Raw genomic sequence first — 16645 nt, 5'->3', positions numbered from 1 at the left:
AAATAGTTTCAAGGTATCCCCGCTTCCTTTAAAACATCGTATTTCCTTGAATTTCCTTCTCTACGGTGAGAATTAGTACATTTGGGCGAAGCCAGAAGCCCATAGTTGTCTGTGGGGAGGCGCGGTTAGCGTTCGTGTACGCAGCGCGTCTCGTGAAAAGCAAGGGAAGCGTGCCGCCAATGTTCGCGTCAATACGCACAGTGGAGGGTGGGCACGATCCCACAACATCGTCTAGGCGCGTTGCCCATACTGGGAAACGCAGATGTGCTGTGCACTCGAGCTACCTGGCCCACGTGCGGTATTGGGTTCGATCGATGCGCAGCTTATTGGGACTTGAAGAATGAGACGGGATAGGAAGTATTTCTTTTTTTTTTGCCTTCTGTGGCAGCCTAGTTCGAATACAACACCCACTCTACGCATCACCCCATGTCACGCCAGTGCAGACAAGCTACGGACGTAGAACCAACGCTAAAGATCTAATGCACTGATAAATAATATGAAGCTCTCGTACTATACGGTTTAGCAGACGGCCACCAAATGCCTAAGTAGGAACACCCAGGTTCGCGATTCAAGCGGTGCGTAGGCCGTGTCACCTAAAAACGTACAGCGCGGTTGCGCAGCTGCATTCCACGACAAGGCATTCGTTCAACAAAAACAGCGAATGGGAAGAAATGCGTAAACACCTACAAGCATAAAGTGAGATGCACTGATGAGTTCAGCGCTTATTCAGCGCGTGAGTTCTTGGAGAACTTTGTCGATATTTCGCTTTTAGGTCTCGCACAGATCGCGCCGAAATCGCGCAGTAGATACTTGTATAGTTAACCGAAAAAAGAAAAACTTCATCCCATCAGAAAAAGAAAAGGCGCAAAGTCCACTGCGCTATAATCCAAGGAGTTGAGCGTATTTACGATTCACAGGACAAATTAAATACTAACGCGTAAGCAATAGATCAATATCAAAAGGCGTAGCATGTCAGTGTAAGGCTAAAAAAGAGGCCTGTTTGAGCTCCTAATAACTTTAGATTTGTGGACCGCCTGGCAACGCATGCTACACTTTTGAGAGAGAGTAGTTCAAACAAGGGCATAACTACGAAAAGTGCAAACAAGAAAGAAGTGGAGGGAGAGAGCGCGCAACACAAATATAGACTAGAACTGTTCGAGGCAACTGATAGGGCACATGGAAGTGACATAAGAATTTAAAGAAAGCATAGGCAAAAGCATAAGAATGTTTAGAATGCTTATAATGTGTAGAAACTTTACAATCTGAAGGCAAACGCAGAATTTAAGCTGTCATCATCCATTAACAAAATATATTAGCTAGTTTTGAGTCATCTACACCCCGCCATGAGATTCACTGTTTTTTTCTTCACCTGCACACAGCAGAGAAACATGAAACTATTAGGTGAGTGATTGAGGTTAGGTTAGCCTATAGTATATTCTTCCAAACCCTTATGTCTTGAAGATTCACTTGACAATGTTAGCGAGAACTTTAGGAACATTTTTGTCTAACTCTTTCTTTAGAGTTTAGTATTCTTTATTTTTGCACAAAATCAGAACATACAGGTGTCTACCCATATCCAGAAGCCTAGTAAGAGATCCATGGCAAAATAGGCATACAAAACAACCAAAGGGCGGGAATAGACATAACAAGAACATAAAGTATTTGGACAGCCAAATATTTGATGTGAATGTGGACAGCAATAAGCAAAAAGGAAAACACAAAGTCAGGCTTCGCGCCAGAACTGAAATAATAAAGATGTACACTAAATAGGTGAAAATCCAAAATTTTCGTTCGTTAAATGATTTCCTAGTTCTTTAGAGGTCTAATAAAGTTTAATGATAGCTCAATATCCTTCCTGAACTTGATATCATTTGGAATTTCATTCCATATAAGAGCGTCAGAAACTTCAAGCGGCCTTTCATTTGAAGCATTGCGGCGTATAGTTAAGTTAAACATTGAGCTCTTGCAGCCCTTGTGTTCCTTTTGAGTGTCATGAAGACACTATTCGATATGGGGTAATTAAACTCCTATCCATGCTGAATTTCACGAACTACTAATTGTAACTATAATGCGCAAAGGGGACGGGGACACGAGAATTTGCAGTCATTGCAGTAATTTTACATGCAGTGTGCAAACAGATTTGATATTTAAAATGTGGGAAGACTAAAATACAAGTCTTCAGGTCAGTGTATTTCAAATGCGTCATAATTCTAAGTGCTCGTTTCTGCAGTCGTACTAATACTTGCAGATATGTAGGACACGCATTGTTCCAGGAACTGATACAGCGATCGGCGACACGCTTCGAGAAAGTTTGGCAACACTGTCTATAAAAGTTCCTCATATGTGATTGATAATCACATCTGTCAACGACAAAGATAAATCTCACTGACACATTTTCCAGCCTATTTTAATACAAGAGTAATTAATAGACACGCTAATAACAATAATAAATAGATAAATGCTAACACACTAATAAATAGACAAACTGTAGAACAAAGGAAAACCGAGTGGCTCGATTTTTCCAATCATGACCACATGAAGCCCACAGAAAATGAAGCCAAGTAGAGCATCGAGGTAATTAGCTGTGGTTGAAATTTAAATGTAGAAAATAATGAATAAAAGGCAAATGAAAGCGGATGAAAATATAACGCCGCTGGTGGGAGCCGAGCCCACAACGTTCACAGTACGCGTGGGTTTTGTACTACCAATTGTGCTACGGCGACAGCTATCAATCCGTCCACTAACTTGGTTATCTATGTTTACTAGACGTAGCCCTGGGAGTGTTAGCTAGCGCCGCTCAGAGGCATTGTGGGCGGACACCCAAGTTACAGGATGAATTCATGGCCTCTGAGATTGCGCGCGCTGGCAGGTTTCGCTCCGGCCGTCCCACTCGGCGTGCTCCCCAGGAAAAATTTGTTAAACAAAGAAAGAAAATCAAATAAGGAAACAGAAAAAAAGTAAGAAAAGACAGCAACAATTAAACTCTTCCAGGTACAATAAGCTACACGTTCAGAAACAAAGAATGGTGTGTGAACCTACGCAAGATTTCTTTGTAAAAATAAATGATGAAACGCAGGTAGTACAACATGAATGAATAAGAATATAGAAAAGTAGTGGAAAAAAATAAGGACACTCGGGAAGTAAATGGTTGAGACGTCAAAATGTTCGAGGCAGAGCTAAAACAATTACCTGAGATATATTCTGTGGAAATCTTCCGCAACACGTGAAAGAGAGGCGATGTGCACGTTGAGATCTTGCGCGGTCTGCCTTCTACGGGCTTCCTTCGCGTGCTCCGAAGTCCTAGGCTAAATCCACTATCCAGGGGTGGCCGGGAACGCGCAGCGCATTACATTTTCTTTATTCTTTTTTGCTGGGGAACGCGCCGAATGACATGGCTAGAGCGAAACCTCCCAGTGCGCAAACTCGGAGGCCATGAAGCCATCCACTAACTTTTGTATCTACCCACCATGGCTCTGAGTGGCGCTGTATAACACCCCCAGAACTGAATTAGGGTGGGTAAGTAGATCTAGTAAACGTAAATACCTAGGTTAGTGGCAGGCACGTACCCAGGGGCTGGGCCGCCCGGGGGGGTCCGCCCCCCCCCCCCCCCCCGAATTTAAGCGGCATACACTCCCCTCCTTTCCCGCCCACGCCACCACACCTCACACACATTCCTAAAGCGCCGTCAAATCAATGTTGAGACTTTACAGCTACTTGGAGGTCAACATTTTGCTGCCTCTTTCAATCCTTTTGGATGGCTGTACTTATCGGCATCTCGTGGGGTGTGCAGGCCAGTTTTCTCATAGATTCGGTGCCCGCGCGATTAATTCGAGATGCGTTCAGTTGTCACCATGCACCTATTCAACGGTCACGCGCATTGCTGTTACTTCGTTAGTTCAATCTTTGTTTGGACGAATCCAGGGACCAGGAAAAGGACTCCGTTCGTAGTCAGCTTGTCTGTATGCTCGTGGAACTAGTTGCTGCCGGACAAAACGCCAGTTGTGATCAACTTGTCCTTTTGCTTCATTATTTCCTCGAGTGACGACTCACCGCGACAGTGGCAGATCTTCAGAACCATATGCCCGGGATATGGGTTAGATAAGGTGGAAAATAAAATAATGCGAGACAGCGTCCATCACCAAACCCTGCAATAACACTTAAGAGGAAGGTTTAGCTCGGACCCAACTCCGACGCGGCCTATCCAAATACTTGTGAAACGCAAAAACGTTTTTCTGAGATAACCCCTATACCGATTTTAATGAAATTTGTTGCATTTCATAGAGAAAGTTAAATTCTAGTGACTTTTTGAAGCAGAACTTTGATTTATGGCCTGAATGTTGTGAAAAATATTTTCAAAAATTTGAAGCTTCTAACAGAATTTTTTTAGATTGATGTGGGTAACGTATAGATGTTGTCCCCTTTAGATGTAACATCGCTTTGAATTGTGATACATGAATTGTGATAATATTTTTTCCTTGCTGAGTTAGAGAGTTGTAAACTTCATAGTTTTGATTTCTCAGAATTTTGAATTTTTGCTAATCTTTCAATAAAAAGATAAAGATCTAAATCAAAAATTGGAAACCAACAGTGACAAGAATTTAAGTTTATCTTTTAAATGCAGTAAACCTCGTCGAAGTTGGTGCAGTGGTTGCCGAGAAAAACAAATTCTCCTTTTACATGTATTTAGATAGGAGGACCCAAATTAAAGCTTCCTCTTAAACCCATAAGCAATATGACTGTCATCCGTTACCTAGTCTGGTTTTTTCCTTATTGTACAGCACTTTTCGTGCAAAATTGGCAACTGAAAACAAGAGTCTGAAGGAGTTGAGAAGTTAAGCGATATACTAAGGGAGAGAGCCCAGGCAACATCCAAACAGGAAGAAAAAGCGAATGTTAACAAATTTAACCGTTGTTTATGAAAATCTTTATGGATCAACATCTCTTTATTTAAAAAGGAAGTACAGAAAACGCCGCCGGAAGTGGAGAACAATTCCGTGTGTTTTGAATGACGTTTCTACAGTTATCAGTCGAGCCGCCTGACGTAGCCACTTCTCTGCTGTGCTTATGTATATGTGTTTTGCTAACCTTCCGCGGCGGGCTCAGTACGTATAGAACCGCAGTGTCCTGCGCTCTACACCGTTCTACGGGACTCTCGGCCACGCATCGTTACGCAACTTCCCAAGTAACAATACGAGTCGGTTGTGGCACTTAACTTGGTAGTGCAGTAAACGAGGGATCCAAAAGAACTACGATTGTTCCACAAATGTATATGCTCTATAATTCTTCAAGAGCTAATTAGAAATACGCTGCTATAATCGTATACAACTCAAGTCTGCAGTGAAGCCCTGCACACGTCCTCATAATCTCCAGCCTCTGTTCCTCCGCGAGGCTGCAAATAATTCGTACTTCAAACTTTTCCTGTTACCCAAATCAGGCGGTAACCACAAAAATAAAATTATTAGCGCATAATTTTATACCTTTTCCCTCGCCTATTATAGTGGAATGGCGAATGCGTAATTCTTTATTGAACTGAAATAAAATGCTTGCTTCACTGCAACTATGCAGTATATTGTCAAGTTGCACTTCACTCGGCAGATAAATTTGATGAGTAAAACGGGCTCAGCAGTGAAATGAACTGTACCGCACACTTTTGAAGATTTAAATAATTGATTACGGAGTTTTACGTGCCGAAAACTTGAGGCATGCCGTAGTGGGAGACTCCGGGAATTAGAACCACCTGGGGTTCTTTAACGGGCACCTAAATCTAAGTACATGGATGTTTTCGCATTTCTCCCTAATCGAAAATGCGGCTGCCGTGGGCGGAATCGGGATTCGATCCCGCCACCTCATCCTTCGCAGCCCAACGTCATAGCCACTAAGCAACCATGGCAGGTAGACTTTTGAAGAGTGACATGCTAAGACTCCATACACTTTGTCCTTGCCATGTCTGTTGCACACCTCATTGCTACCGTCGATCAAAAGACTCTTCAAGAACAGCAGGCGCACGACGACGATTTTGTTTGCTTCTGTGATTGGTTGGCAGAGCACCACAACTCGCGTGGGCCGTGTGCCTTGGTTGTCAACTGCTGTTCTTTTTTTTTAAGTTGTATGCTACCATAGAAATCTTTACACTTCACAGGTATGCCTGTGTATCTCACAGGCATACCTGTGAGATACACCTTATTTCAATTCTCTTTTGCGGGTTTACGCGTCTTTATGGCGAATGGCACACGTTATTACCATTTGTACTAGTAAAGGTACTCCCCCCTCATTTGCATAGAAAAGTTACCTTGGGTTGCCCCCCCCGCCCGCAAAACAATCCTGGGTACGTGCCTGGTTAGTGGAAAAATAACCTTCGCCATAGCGCAATTGATAGTGTAACGCACACGTAGACCCACTGTGGTTGCTTAGTGGCTATGGTGTTGGGCTGCTAAGCAGGAGGTCGCGGGATCGGATCCTGGCCACGGCGGCCTCATTTCGATGGGGGCGACATGTGAAAGCACCCGTGTACTTAGATTTAGGTGCGTGTTAAAGAAACCCTGGTAGCCTAAATTATTCCGGAGTGCCCCACTACGGCATTCCTCGTAATCAAATACTGGTTTTAGCACGTAAAACCCCATAATTTTCCATTTTGAACACCCATGTAATGCGAAGGTTGCAGGTTCTGCTCCCACCGGCGGTAAGTTACCTTTCCCTATACTTTTATTTCCATTTTCTTTATTATTTTCTAAATTTCAATTTCAACCACAGCAAATTTCCCTAATTCTTGCTTTGGCTTCATTGCCTGTTGTCTTTTGTAGTCATGATTAACCAAAACGGAACCCCTTGGGCTTCCTTGTTCCCTCGTGTGTATATATATATATATATATATATATATATATATATATATATATATATATATATATATATATATATATATATATATATATATATATATATATATATATATATACACGTGTGTGCGTGTGTGTGTGTGTCAGGCAGAGAGAGAGAGAGAAAGGGAGGATGAGCGTCACTGAGACCTCAGCCTGCGCCACTGAGCGAATGTCATTAAATTAGTACCGGCCTGGCGTTTGGTGGCAGTGTTTGTTCCCTTAATTTTAGCCCCAGTACTAATATCCCATTATGAATGTTAATTAAACTGGTGCCCTAACAAGGGAGCTTGGCATAAATTCGAGTCGCTGTGTGGCTTAGTACTATTTGCTCACTGCCCGTGCCATCTGTAGAATGCCTGCTGTGACACAATCGTGCATAAGTTGTGCTGCCAGCGTTCGACATGCCTAAGTTAGCACGGGGTTATTGTTCTCTCGCGATCCGGCTTGTGCTGAGCATTCCCACCACGAGAGTTCGACCAAAACAGTCATCAAGAGGCAGAAATCTTATTTATACCGAGAAATACGCGTTTTAGTAGCGGTCAAAATTTTTTGAGCGGGACTATTTCCTTTGTCGCAGAGAGCAAACGGCTGCCGCGCTTCGGTCATCTGGGCGGAGCCTCTCCCGAGTTTCTAAGTTGCATCCGACTGCAGTAGAGCCGTTTCCTTGCCTTCTGACGTCCCCTTTTCTCTCTCAAGTTCTCCCCTCGTATATGCGAGATGCGAGCGAAGAGTAGCAAAGCTGCTATTCACTAGACCAACAGTTAGGTCTTGTTGGCTTTCCATCCTGCTGTTAACAGCGCAAAACGTAGACGGGGACACGAGACGAGAAGACACCACGATCGCCGTCACTAGTTATAGTTATGGACTATTTTTGTGACTGCGTCCGTTTTATACGTTCTCTGCCTACTCCCCCTACCTCCTCTCTGGCATTCTATCTACCTCCCCTCTGGACTGTTGCACGTTAGTATAAAAGTAAATGCTGCAGTTTCTGCAATTCCTTTTCTTGTGGTCACGGATAATTACAGCTGTCAAGAGGGAATTGTGGCAACGCCCAGGGAGCTCCAGAGGTTATTGTAGCAATGTGATTCAAAGGGCCAAACCAGTTTCTCGCTTCGTCTTTTCTCGTTGCCGCGCACTCGCCATGTATATAGACGCTCTGAACCACCTCCCGACACAGCGTGCAAGACAGCGACAGCTGCAATGGAAAAGTGAAAGGAAGAGGCAAAGAAGGCTTCGCTTTAGAAGCGGCCCCGAATCGTTATGTCAAGTCCAGATGAACGGTTCGCAAAGTCAGCCTCAGAGCGCCGCGGCCCTCCCGCGGGGAGCCCGCACTTAAATGCATGTTTGGGACGCTTCAGCGAGAGCCAGCCGCCATCGTCTAGCACACAACCGGGCTCAAATGTACCCAGCAGTCGTCGCACGCCGCTGCGACGCATGCCATCGGATTTGTCGTGGAACAACAATGGCTTGCGATAAGCGACAAACCTGGCTATATCATAAGAATCCAACAAACACTGACACCAAGGACAACATAGGGGAAATTACTTGTGCTTAATGAATGAAACGATAAATTAATGGAAATTAAAGTGGATGAAAAAACAACTTGCCGCAGGTTGGGACCGAACCCACAACATTCGCATTTCGCGTGCGATGCTCTACCACTTGAGCTACCACGGCGTGGTTTTCCCATCCACTTCGCATCGCACGCGAAATGCGAAGGTTGTGGGTTCGGTTCCCACCTGCGGCAAGTTGTTTTTTCATCCACTTTAATTTCCATTAATTTATCGTTTCATTTATTAAGCACAAGTAATTTCCCTTATGTTGTCCTTGGTGTCAGTGTTTGTTGGCTTCTTATGATATGACTAATAAAAATCGGGCCCCTCGGTTAACCCCCTTTTCTTCTCGCTGGTTACATAACGAGGGTCTCGAATCCGGCAACATTGCTGCCTTCAGGTAGCATACGTGGGTTTACTGACCGGTTGCCTTCACCCGAAAAGATCACGTTCTCGTGACGCCTGCGGCAAAAAGGACGTTCCACGTCCGCCGCCAAGGTCAGTGGGTGGTGGCGCTGGCTAACACTCCCAGGGTTCTACTAGGACACATAAATACCTAAGAAAGTGGATGGGAAAACCGCGCCCTGGTAGCTCAATTGGTAGAGCATCGCACGCGAAACGCGAAGGTTGTGGGTTCGGTTCCCACCTGCGGCAAGTTGTTTTTTTCATGCACTTTTCCATTTCCATTAATTTATCGTTTCATTTATTAAGCACAAGTAATTTCCCCTATGTTGTCCTTGGTGTCAGTGTTCGTTGGCTTCTTGTGATATGACTAATAAAAATCGGGCCCCTCGGTTAACCCCCTTTTCTTCTCGTTAAACCCGGCTATCTGCAACGCCTGCGGCGAGATCGCGCCCTGTTGCTTTCCCGGATGCAAAATAGAAACTACAGTAGGAACTCAGAGAAACGACAACCTGATAAATCATTCTAAGTATGATTACAGCAACTTAGACACTGCAGAGGCAAGAATCGGGCTTTCTTTCGGTAAGCTATTCTTTGAGCAACTTCGGCCGTATTTTATCTGACCGTTCTACAACGGTAAAGGGCAGAAATTACCGTCAGCTCTTACGCTGATAATTCAGCGCAGAATGTAAATTGGAGCTTGCGCAGAGTTTGGGCAAATATTTTGTGGTTTTTTTCTTGTTCCAGACTTCGACACCTATCGTTTAACGGGCCATCTTTTGGATACTGTCGATCCCGGACCAATACAGTTTATCGGCGGTCGTTTCATTTCTTTCGCAAGAAGCATAGAAGCGGCTCTGACTGGCCAGCAGGTCTCAGCCTATTGGAGCTATTCTGGAATAACAACGTGAGTTCTTTCACCTATAATCTCAACTGCTTTTAAACTAAAGCTGGGATACTTGTCCTGAAATGTGGCTCCAGGGGCATGTTCCGCCGAGTGTTCACCTCATTGTTCTCAGAGCAAAGAAAAATAATTGTTTGATCGAATGCTTCATTCATTCATTCATTCATTCATTTATTCATTCATTCATTCATTCATTTTATATCCTATGGAAAGATTAAGTTGTAAGAGACGTCGTATTGGACGGCTCCGGATGAATTTCGGCCAATCTGGGGATTTCTTAACGTCCTTTCACGGCTGGGTACTCGGACGTTCTCGCATTTTACCCCACGCCGCTTTGGGATGACGCTGCTCTGTCAGGCAATCGAACCCTTTTCCTCGACTTGACCGTCAACCATAGCCACTGAGCTGCCGCGGCTACTCGCCACTTTGGCTCCGTGGCTGCAGCCTACAAACTTCTGGCAAGTTTCACAAATTAGAAGGCGGAAAATACTCAGTGCCACGCTGTCTGAGGTTGTCAGTTAATCTGGATTGCCTGGATAGTCGGCCGATCAAAATTGACTAGCACTATGTCTAGTCAATGACTAGACTACACAAGCGCTATATAAGTAGACTGTAGCGGGTGCATTTATTTATTTATTTATTTATTTATTTATTTATTCAAAATACTCCAACTGTGTAATGGTGTCACAGAGAGCAGCTGTTTACGCTGGTGTTGATACGATGTTGTATAGAGCAGCTTGAAAATGCTAATGGTCTAGATTGCTGGTGACTGATGCGATAGCTGGTTCTACCCTGACGTTATCTTCGCCAGGAACGAATGGTAGGAAAGGTTTGTTCGAAAACTTTGGGGCACCTGTACCTTAAATTCGGGGTTCATTCACGATGAGACGTAAGGAGGCGATGAAAAGAGGGAATATTTTAATTGGGGATTCATGAAGTAAATTTTATGAAAGTGGGGTAAACGGGCGAGTTTTCTTCCGGATGACAGGCAAGTTTTGATAGCTTATATGCTTGTAGTACGGAAATAATTGCATAGAATGAAATCCGTGGAGCGGTTTTGATTAGCTTCGGGTAAATATCTTATATGTGCTGTATATAGATCCCAAATTGATCAAACATACCCTAGGTTAGACTGTACAAGTGCCTCATAGCATATGAGTTAAAGGGAAGTGGGAGCCCGATAAATATCGCGACGCTGAAAGCTAAGTGTTCGATTAGCAGCAGTAGTCTCGTATTCGATGTTAATTTGCCATGATAGATTATTAGTAAGGTTTATTCGTAAATGTTTACTGGACGGTACAGAAAAAAACGCACTCACTATTTGTGTAGATACACGTACTAGAAGTCCTATGACCCGACATTGCAATCATTTTACATTTTTTTACTTTTACTTTTATCAGCCAGTCATTACTCCACGAAGAGATGTTATCAGCATTGGACTAAAAAGGCAATATCGTTTGTCCCCGTCTTAGTTACTGCCACTACTCACAGCAAACAGGTTGTACTTTTCTGCAAAATTTCTTTTATTTTACGTATTTTCTAGTAAGAGTTCCATAATTTTACTTACCGCAATAGTAATTATCAAAGAAAGCTACAGATCGAGATTTTGCTCAGTATTAAAATAATGTAAAGAAAGAGAGAGACCGGATCGATCTGTCAGTTGGCGTCTCATTTTGCGTCGCTGATACCAAGCGATACACCGTGAAGTGTTCCGACAGTCGACACATATTCGAAGTTATTAAAGAAAACAAATACGACAGAATTTTGGACAAAGTCCCTGAAGTGAAGAGAATTAACCCTGACACTAATGTGAACATACTAGAGAAGCAATGATGTGGTTATTCATTTCAAATCCTCCTGCTCTAGTTAAATGACCTATCTTTCAATGGCACATTCTCAGATACCTTGTTTCCTAAATTAAGTATATATTTCTTGATCGTTGTGAGTGCAAGGTCATTGTGCGTAATCTGCGCATTTTGTGAATAACTCTTTTATTTTATTTTACATAGAAATCAAAATTATTCGATTCCATATCTTCTTATTTTTGTTCTGTATTTCTTTTTGTACCATGCTGTATTTAAAAGTTTAGCTGTATTTACGAGAAACGACAAAAACCAGCCATTGGGAGTACCAATAGCAAGGAACAAATTTTTTTTCAGCGGGCCATTTTCTTTAAAGGTAACCACATCTACACAAGCATGATTGAGAGCTCTTCATGAATTTCTCCTTCTCTCGTGGGTTACTCAGACGCTGGAATCGATTGTTCCTTTAGGGATAGAAATAATGTCTCGCGAAAACACCTACATATATAAACGGCTCCACGAAGGTGCTGCTTGTTCATTTGCTTTGTTTGTCGTCGTCAGAAGGAGATGCTGAAGCGTGTCCGGCGGCTAAGGTTATAGAGAGGATCAAACTCTAGTTATGCGGCATTGTGGGCTCATGTTGGCACGCCTTCTCGATATTCTTACACGCGTGTTACATTTGATTGTTTGAACGAGGCACGTGGGCGCCACCACTCGAGAAAAAAGAAGGAAAAACGAACTAGGCTCGCGCGGTGAATCTAACCGGTCAGCGCTGCAACCGCTTTTTGTAAATATAACCTGTAAATAGTTGCTCGTTTTTCAGGCTCGTCCTTCGCGTAACGTTTGTGGTGGAGGTGGAACGTTCCCCGCTCTCGCCACGGAGCTCCGAAGCGGCCGCCCCGTCGTCTTCTCGGCCATGGCTTCCGATGGAACCATCCCGTCACCACCTACACCTGCGGCGTCAACCATAACGTACGTTACAGTTCCTAGTCTCCGTGATCCTGGGACATTCTCCGCCCAAAATGGCGTGGACGTCGACAACTGGCTCAGCATGTATGAGCGTGTTAGCCAAAGCCACCGCTGAGACCCTACCATCATGCTTGCCAATGTGATTTTTACCTGGACGGTACACCGCGTTTATGGCTTCACACCCATGAGGTCGAGCTCTCCAGCTGGGACATTTTAAAAGAGAGGCTTCGTGACCTATTTGGCAACCCGTCAGGTCGCCAACAGGCTGCACGAAAAGAGCTTGCGACCCGTGTCCAGTCGTCGACCGAATCGTATGTCTCCTACATACAGGAAGTGCTCGCGCTTTGCCGGAAAGTCGACGAGCACATGACCGAGGTTCACAAGGTGGGCCATATCCTAAAAGGCATCGCGGACGACGCCTTCAATTTGCTGGTCTATAACGACGTTTCTACCGTCGACGCCATCGTCAAAGAATGCCGCCGCTTCGAGGTAGCGAAAAGCCGCCGCTTCGTCCCACAGTTTTCCCGGCTCCCAAACACCCCTGCCGCGTCCTCTTGTTCCGCTCTTACCGCCACACGACCATTTCAAGAGAACGTCACACGTATCGTTCGCAGTGAGATGGAAGCGGCGAGTCCAGCCCCCCTTCATCCACGACCCCTTGACGGTACCTTCGACCAAGCGGCCCCCACTATTTCCGTTATTAAAGCAGTTGCGCGGCAAGAAAATGCAAACCTTGGCATCCCTCCCGCCTGCTCTGTCTCCCGACCTGATTCGGCACCCATTCCCATGTCCACAACCTGTAATGACCATTATTTAGCTCCCAGACCACGCAATCCTGCAGAATGGCGAACCCCAGAGGACAAACCTATCTGCTTCCGCTGCCACCGCGTTGGTCATGTAGCCCGCCACTGCCGCACCACCTGGATGGCGCCGTACTGGAGCTCATTAACTGCTCCTCGCCCATACACCGACGCTCGCCGTTATTCACTTCGCCGTCTGTATCCTACTTCTGATGCCCCTGACAGCCGCTCCTCCGTGCGATCGCCATCGCCTCAACGCCGTCGCTCCCCGTCGCTCCCCGTCGCCCCAACCTCGCCGCTTTTCCTCGCCAAATCGACGGACGGAAAACTAGGCCATGCAGCTCTTGGAGGTAGTGCTGCATCACGTTCGTCCTGTCCAAATCCTCCGTTGACGCTCTTCACCAACACGAACCTAATTGAAGCAGACGTAGATTGTGTTCCGTTGACGATATTAATTCATACTGGAGCCCAAGTGTCCATAATGAGCGCTAACCTATGTCGTCGCCTCGAAAAACTTCTTACGCCTGCCATCACTCGAGCCGTACCCGTCGCCAATGGCGCCACTGTTGCCATAAGTGGTATGTGCACTGCTCGCATAGGAATTGCTGGCGTCTAAGTTCCAGTCCTGTTCACCGTGCTGACCAGTCGCCCTCATGACTTAATCGTCGGGCTCGACTTTTCTGACGACGCATTCTGCCCTCATCGACTGTTCCACCGGTACGCTGTGCCTCGAGTTCCCTCTTCTTTCAGACGTTCGCCCCGAACAATCAAACACCCTCTGCACTACAGCGTTTGTTTGCTTACCTCCAAAAGCACTAACGTTCATCGTATTGGCCTCAACAGCAACCGTGCTTGATGGCGACTATGTCGTCGCACCTATTCGTGATGTCCTTCCGGCGCGCGACATCACTGTGACACACTGCGTCGTAACCCTTGCCGCTAATCGGATGTGTCTCCGCGTTATTCGTTTTGGCTTGAAGAAGCAAGTGTTACCTGAAAGCATAGCGATGGCCACGCTCCGGTCAGTTACAGACGACCACGTCTCTGCTTTTGCAGCCGACGCGTGTCCAGATGCTCCTGATTACCCGCAGGATGCCTTGAACCTCGACGGCCCATTACGTCCCATGGTCGCTCCGGACCTCGCACCTGACCAAGCAGCAGCCCTATATCGCATTCTGCTTTCCTACCGCGACATATTTGACACTGACAATCGACCACTTGGTCAGACGTCCCTTGTTAGGCATCCGATAAACACTGGTGATGCTGTTCACATTCACCGCCAACCGTGTCGCGTGTCCACGGCAGAGCGGCAAGTCATTCAGCAGGAAGTAAACAAGATGCTCGCCAGACGCATTGTTGAGCCCTCGCCGGTCGTGCTCGTCCAAAATAAAGATGGCACGCGGCGTTTCTGCGTTGATTACTGCCACCTAAACTAAATCACTAAAAAGGACGTTTACCCTTTACCACGAATCGACGACGCTCTTGACTGTCTTCACCGTGCCAAATACTTTTCGTCCATCGACCTTCGTTCTGGTTATTGGCAGATTTCCATCGATGAGCAAGACCAATAAAAGACCGCTTTCGTCACTCCAGATGGCCTCTACCAATTCAAGGTTATGCCGTTCAGTTTATGCAATGCCCCCGCCACGTTCGAACGGATGATGGACTCTCTGCTTCAAGGTTTCAAATGGTCAACTTGCCTTTGTTACCTCGACGATGTCCTTATGTTTTCTCCTACATTTGAGACGCACCTTGAGCGCGTCGCAGCTATCCTGGACGTCTTCCACAAGGCTGGGCTCCAATTAAACTCATCGAAGTGCCACTTCGGACGCCGACAGATTACAGTGCTAGGCCATCTCGTCGAGGCTTCCGGCGTACAACCCGATCCAGAGAAGGTTCGAGCAGTAACGGCTTTTCCTGTACCTCAGTCTGTCAAAGACGTGCGGAGTCTTGTGGAGCTCTGTTCTTACTTCAGACGGTTCGTAAAAGATTTCGCAGCAATCGCTTGACCATTCACTGAACTTCTGAAGAAAGATGTGCCTTTTACGTGGGGGTCCCCCTCAGGCTGCCACATTTTCACGCCTTATCACGATTCTCACCAATCCACCGGTCTTGAGCCACTTTGACCCGTCCGAACCTACAGAGGTCCGAACCGATGCCAGTGGTTATGGGATCGGCGCCGTCTTATCGCAACGCCAACACGGACACGACCGCGTTATAGCCTACGCTAGCCGGTTCCTGACAACTGCAGAGCGCAACTATTCGGTTCCCGAGCGCGAATGTCTTGCTCTCGTCTGGGCTCTTTCAAAGTTCCGCCCATAGTTATATGGCAAGCACTTCTCAGTAATCACAGACCATCATGTGCTCTGCTCGCTTTCGTCGCTCAAGGATCCTACTGGCCGGCTCAGTCGTTGGGCCCTCCGACTACAAGAATATCCCTGCACAGTGACTTACAAGTCGGGACGCCAACACCAGGGCGCGGATTGCCTCTCTCGCTACCCAGTCGAAGACGCGACCTCTACGTCTGATACTGACACCGACGCCTGTGTTCCCTCTGCTTTTCCACTGCTCCATGTCGCTTACGAGCAGCGCTGTGACCCGTCCTTGCGTTTCATCATTTACCGCCTGGAATCGTCACTTGCCGACAGTTCCCTTCATTTATTCACACTTCAAGATGGCGTACTCTATCGCCACAACGTTCACCCCGACGGTCCTGCATTGCTCCTTGTTAATATTAGTATTTATTTATTGTTATTATTATTATTAATATTTACAATGTTATTGGATAAAAAAAAGAAAAGAAAGAGCTACGGTTGTCAACCCCCTCCCCCCCTCCTCCTATCCAATGAAGTGGGTGTTGCGCATAATGGATAGACACTTCCTGTTCGTGTGCACCGTGCTTGTTTGTACGTATGCACTGTGCGTCGCTTGCATTTGCATCTTCGAAGGTTTGAGGCAAGTGATCGGGAAATATTCAACATCCACTAAGAACCGCCATCTGTTTTCCTGCGTTCCCGCAGCCAGTGTTTTTACATTCCTCCTTTCGTTACAGAGATGACGCCAACCGTGTGAACATCAGCATATTTCTGTATTACAAACGACCCGAACTTGCTTCCATCGCAGACGGCAACGGAAGAGAGCGCGATGTTTTCAACGATAGCACCGCTCTCGAGAACTTGGTTGCAATTAACAATATCACTGATGTCTGTAAGTAGCCTTTTATCTTTCTTCAGGTAAGCCACCTGTGTTTATTTATCGTTGTTGTTTTCGCTGTTGTTCCTTGCATCTGCAGTACCTCGAAGTTATGACGGGTAAGTTTTACCGCTTCACGCTGTGCCGC

At 45.8% G+C, this 16645-nt stretch overlaps 1 protein-coding gene across 1 annotated transcript in view; it reads left to right on the top strand.

The window, feature by feature from the left end:
- Nucleotides 1-9601: 9601 nt before the first annotated feature.
- Nucleotides 9602-16645, top strand: part of LOC126516539 (uncharacterized) — a 54735-nt gene continuing 47691 nt past the window's right edge. Inside the window, exons 1-2 of the mRNA XM_055063808.1 lie at nt 9602-9737; nt 16358-16512. The gene's annotated coding sequence lies outside the window, so the exon portion shown is untranslated. The remainder of the gene's footprint in view (nt 9738-16357; nt 16513-16645) is intronic.

This window comes from Dermacentor andersoni, chromosome 1, assembly GCF_023375885.2.
Source record: "Dermacentor andersoni chromosome 1, qqDerAnde1_hic_scaffold, whole genome shotgun sequence".
Lineage (NCBI taxonomy): Eukaryota > Metazoa > Arthropoda > Arachnida > Ixodida > Ixodidae > Dermacentor > Dermacentor andersoni.
This window is presented reverse-complemented; position numbering and strand designations above follow the sequence as displayed.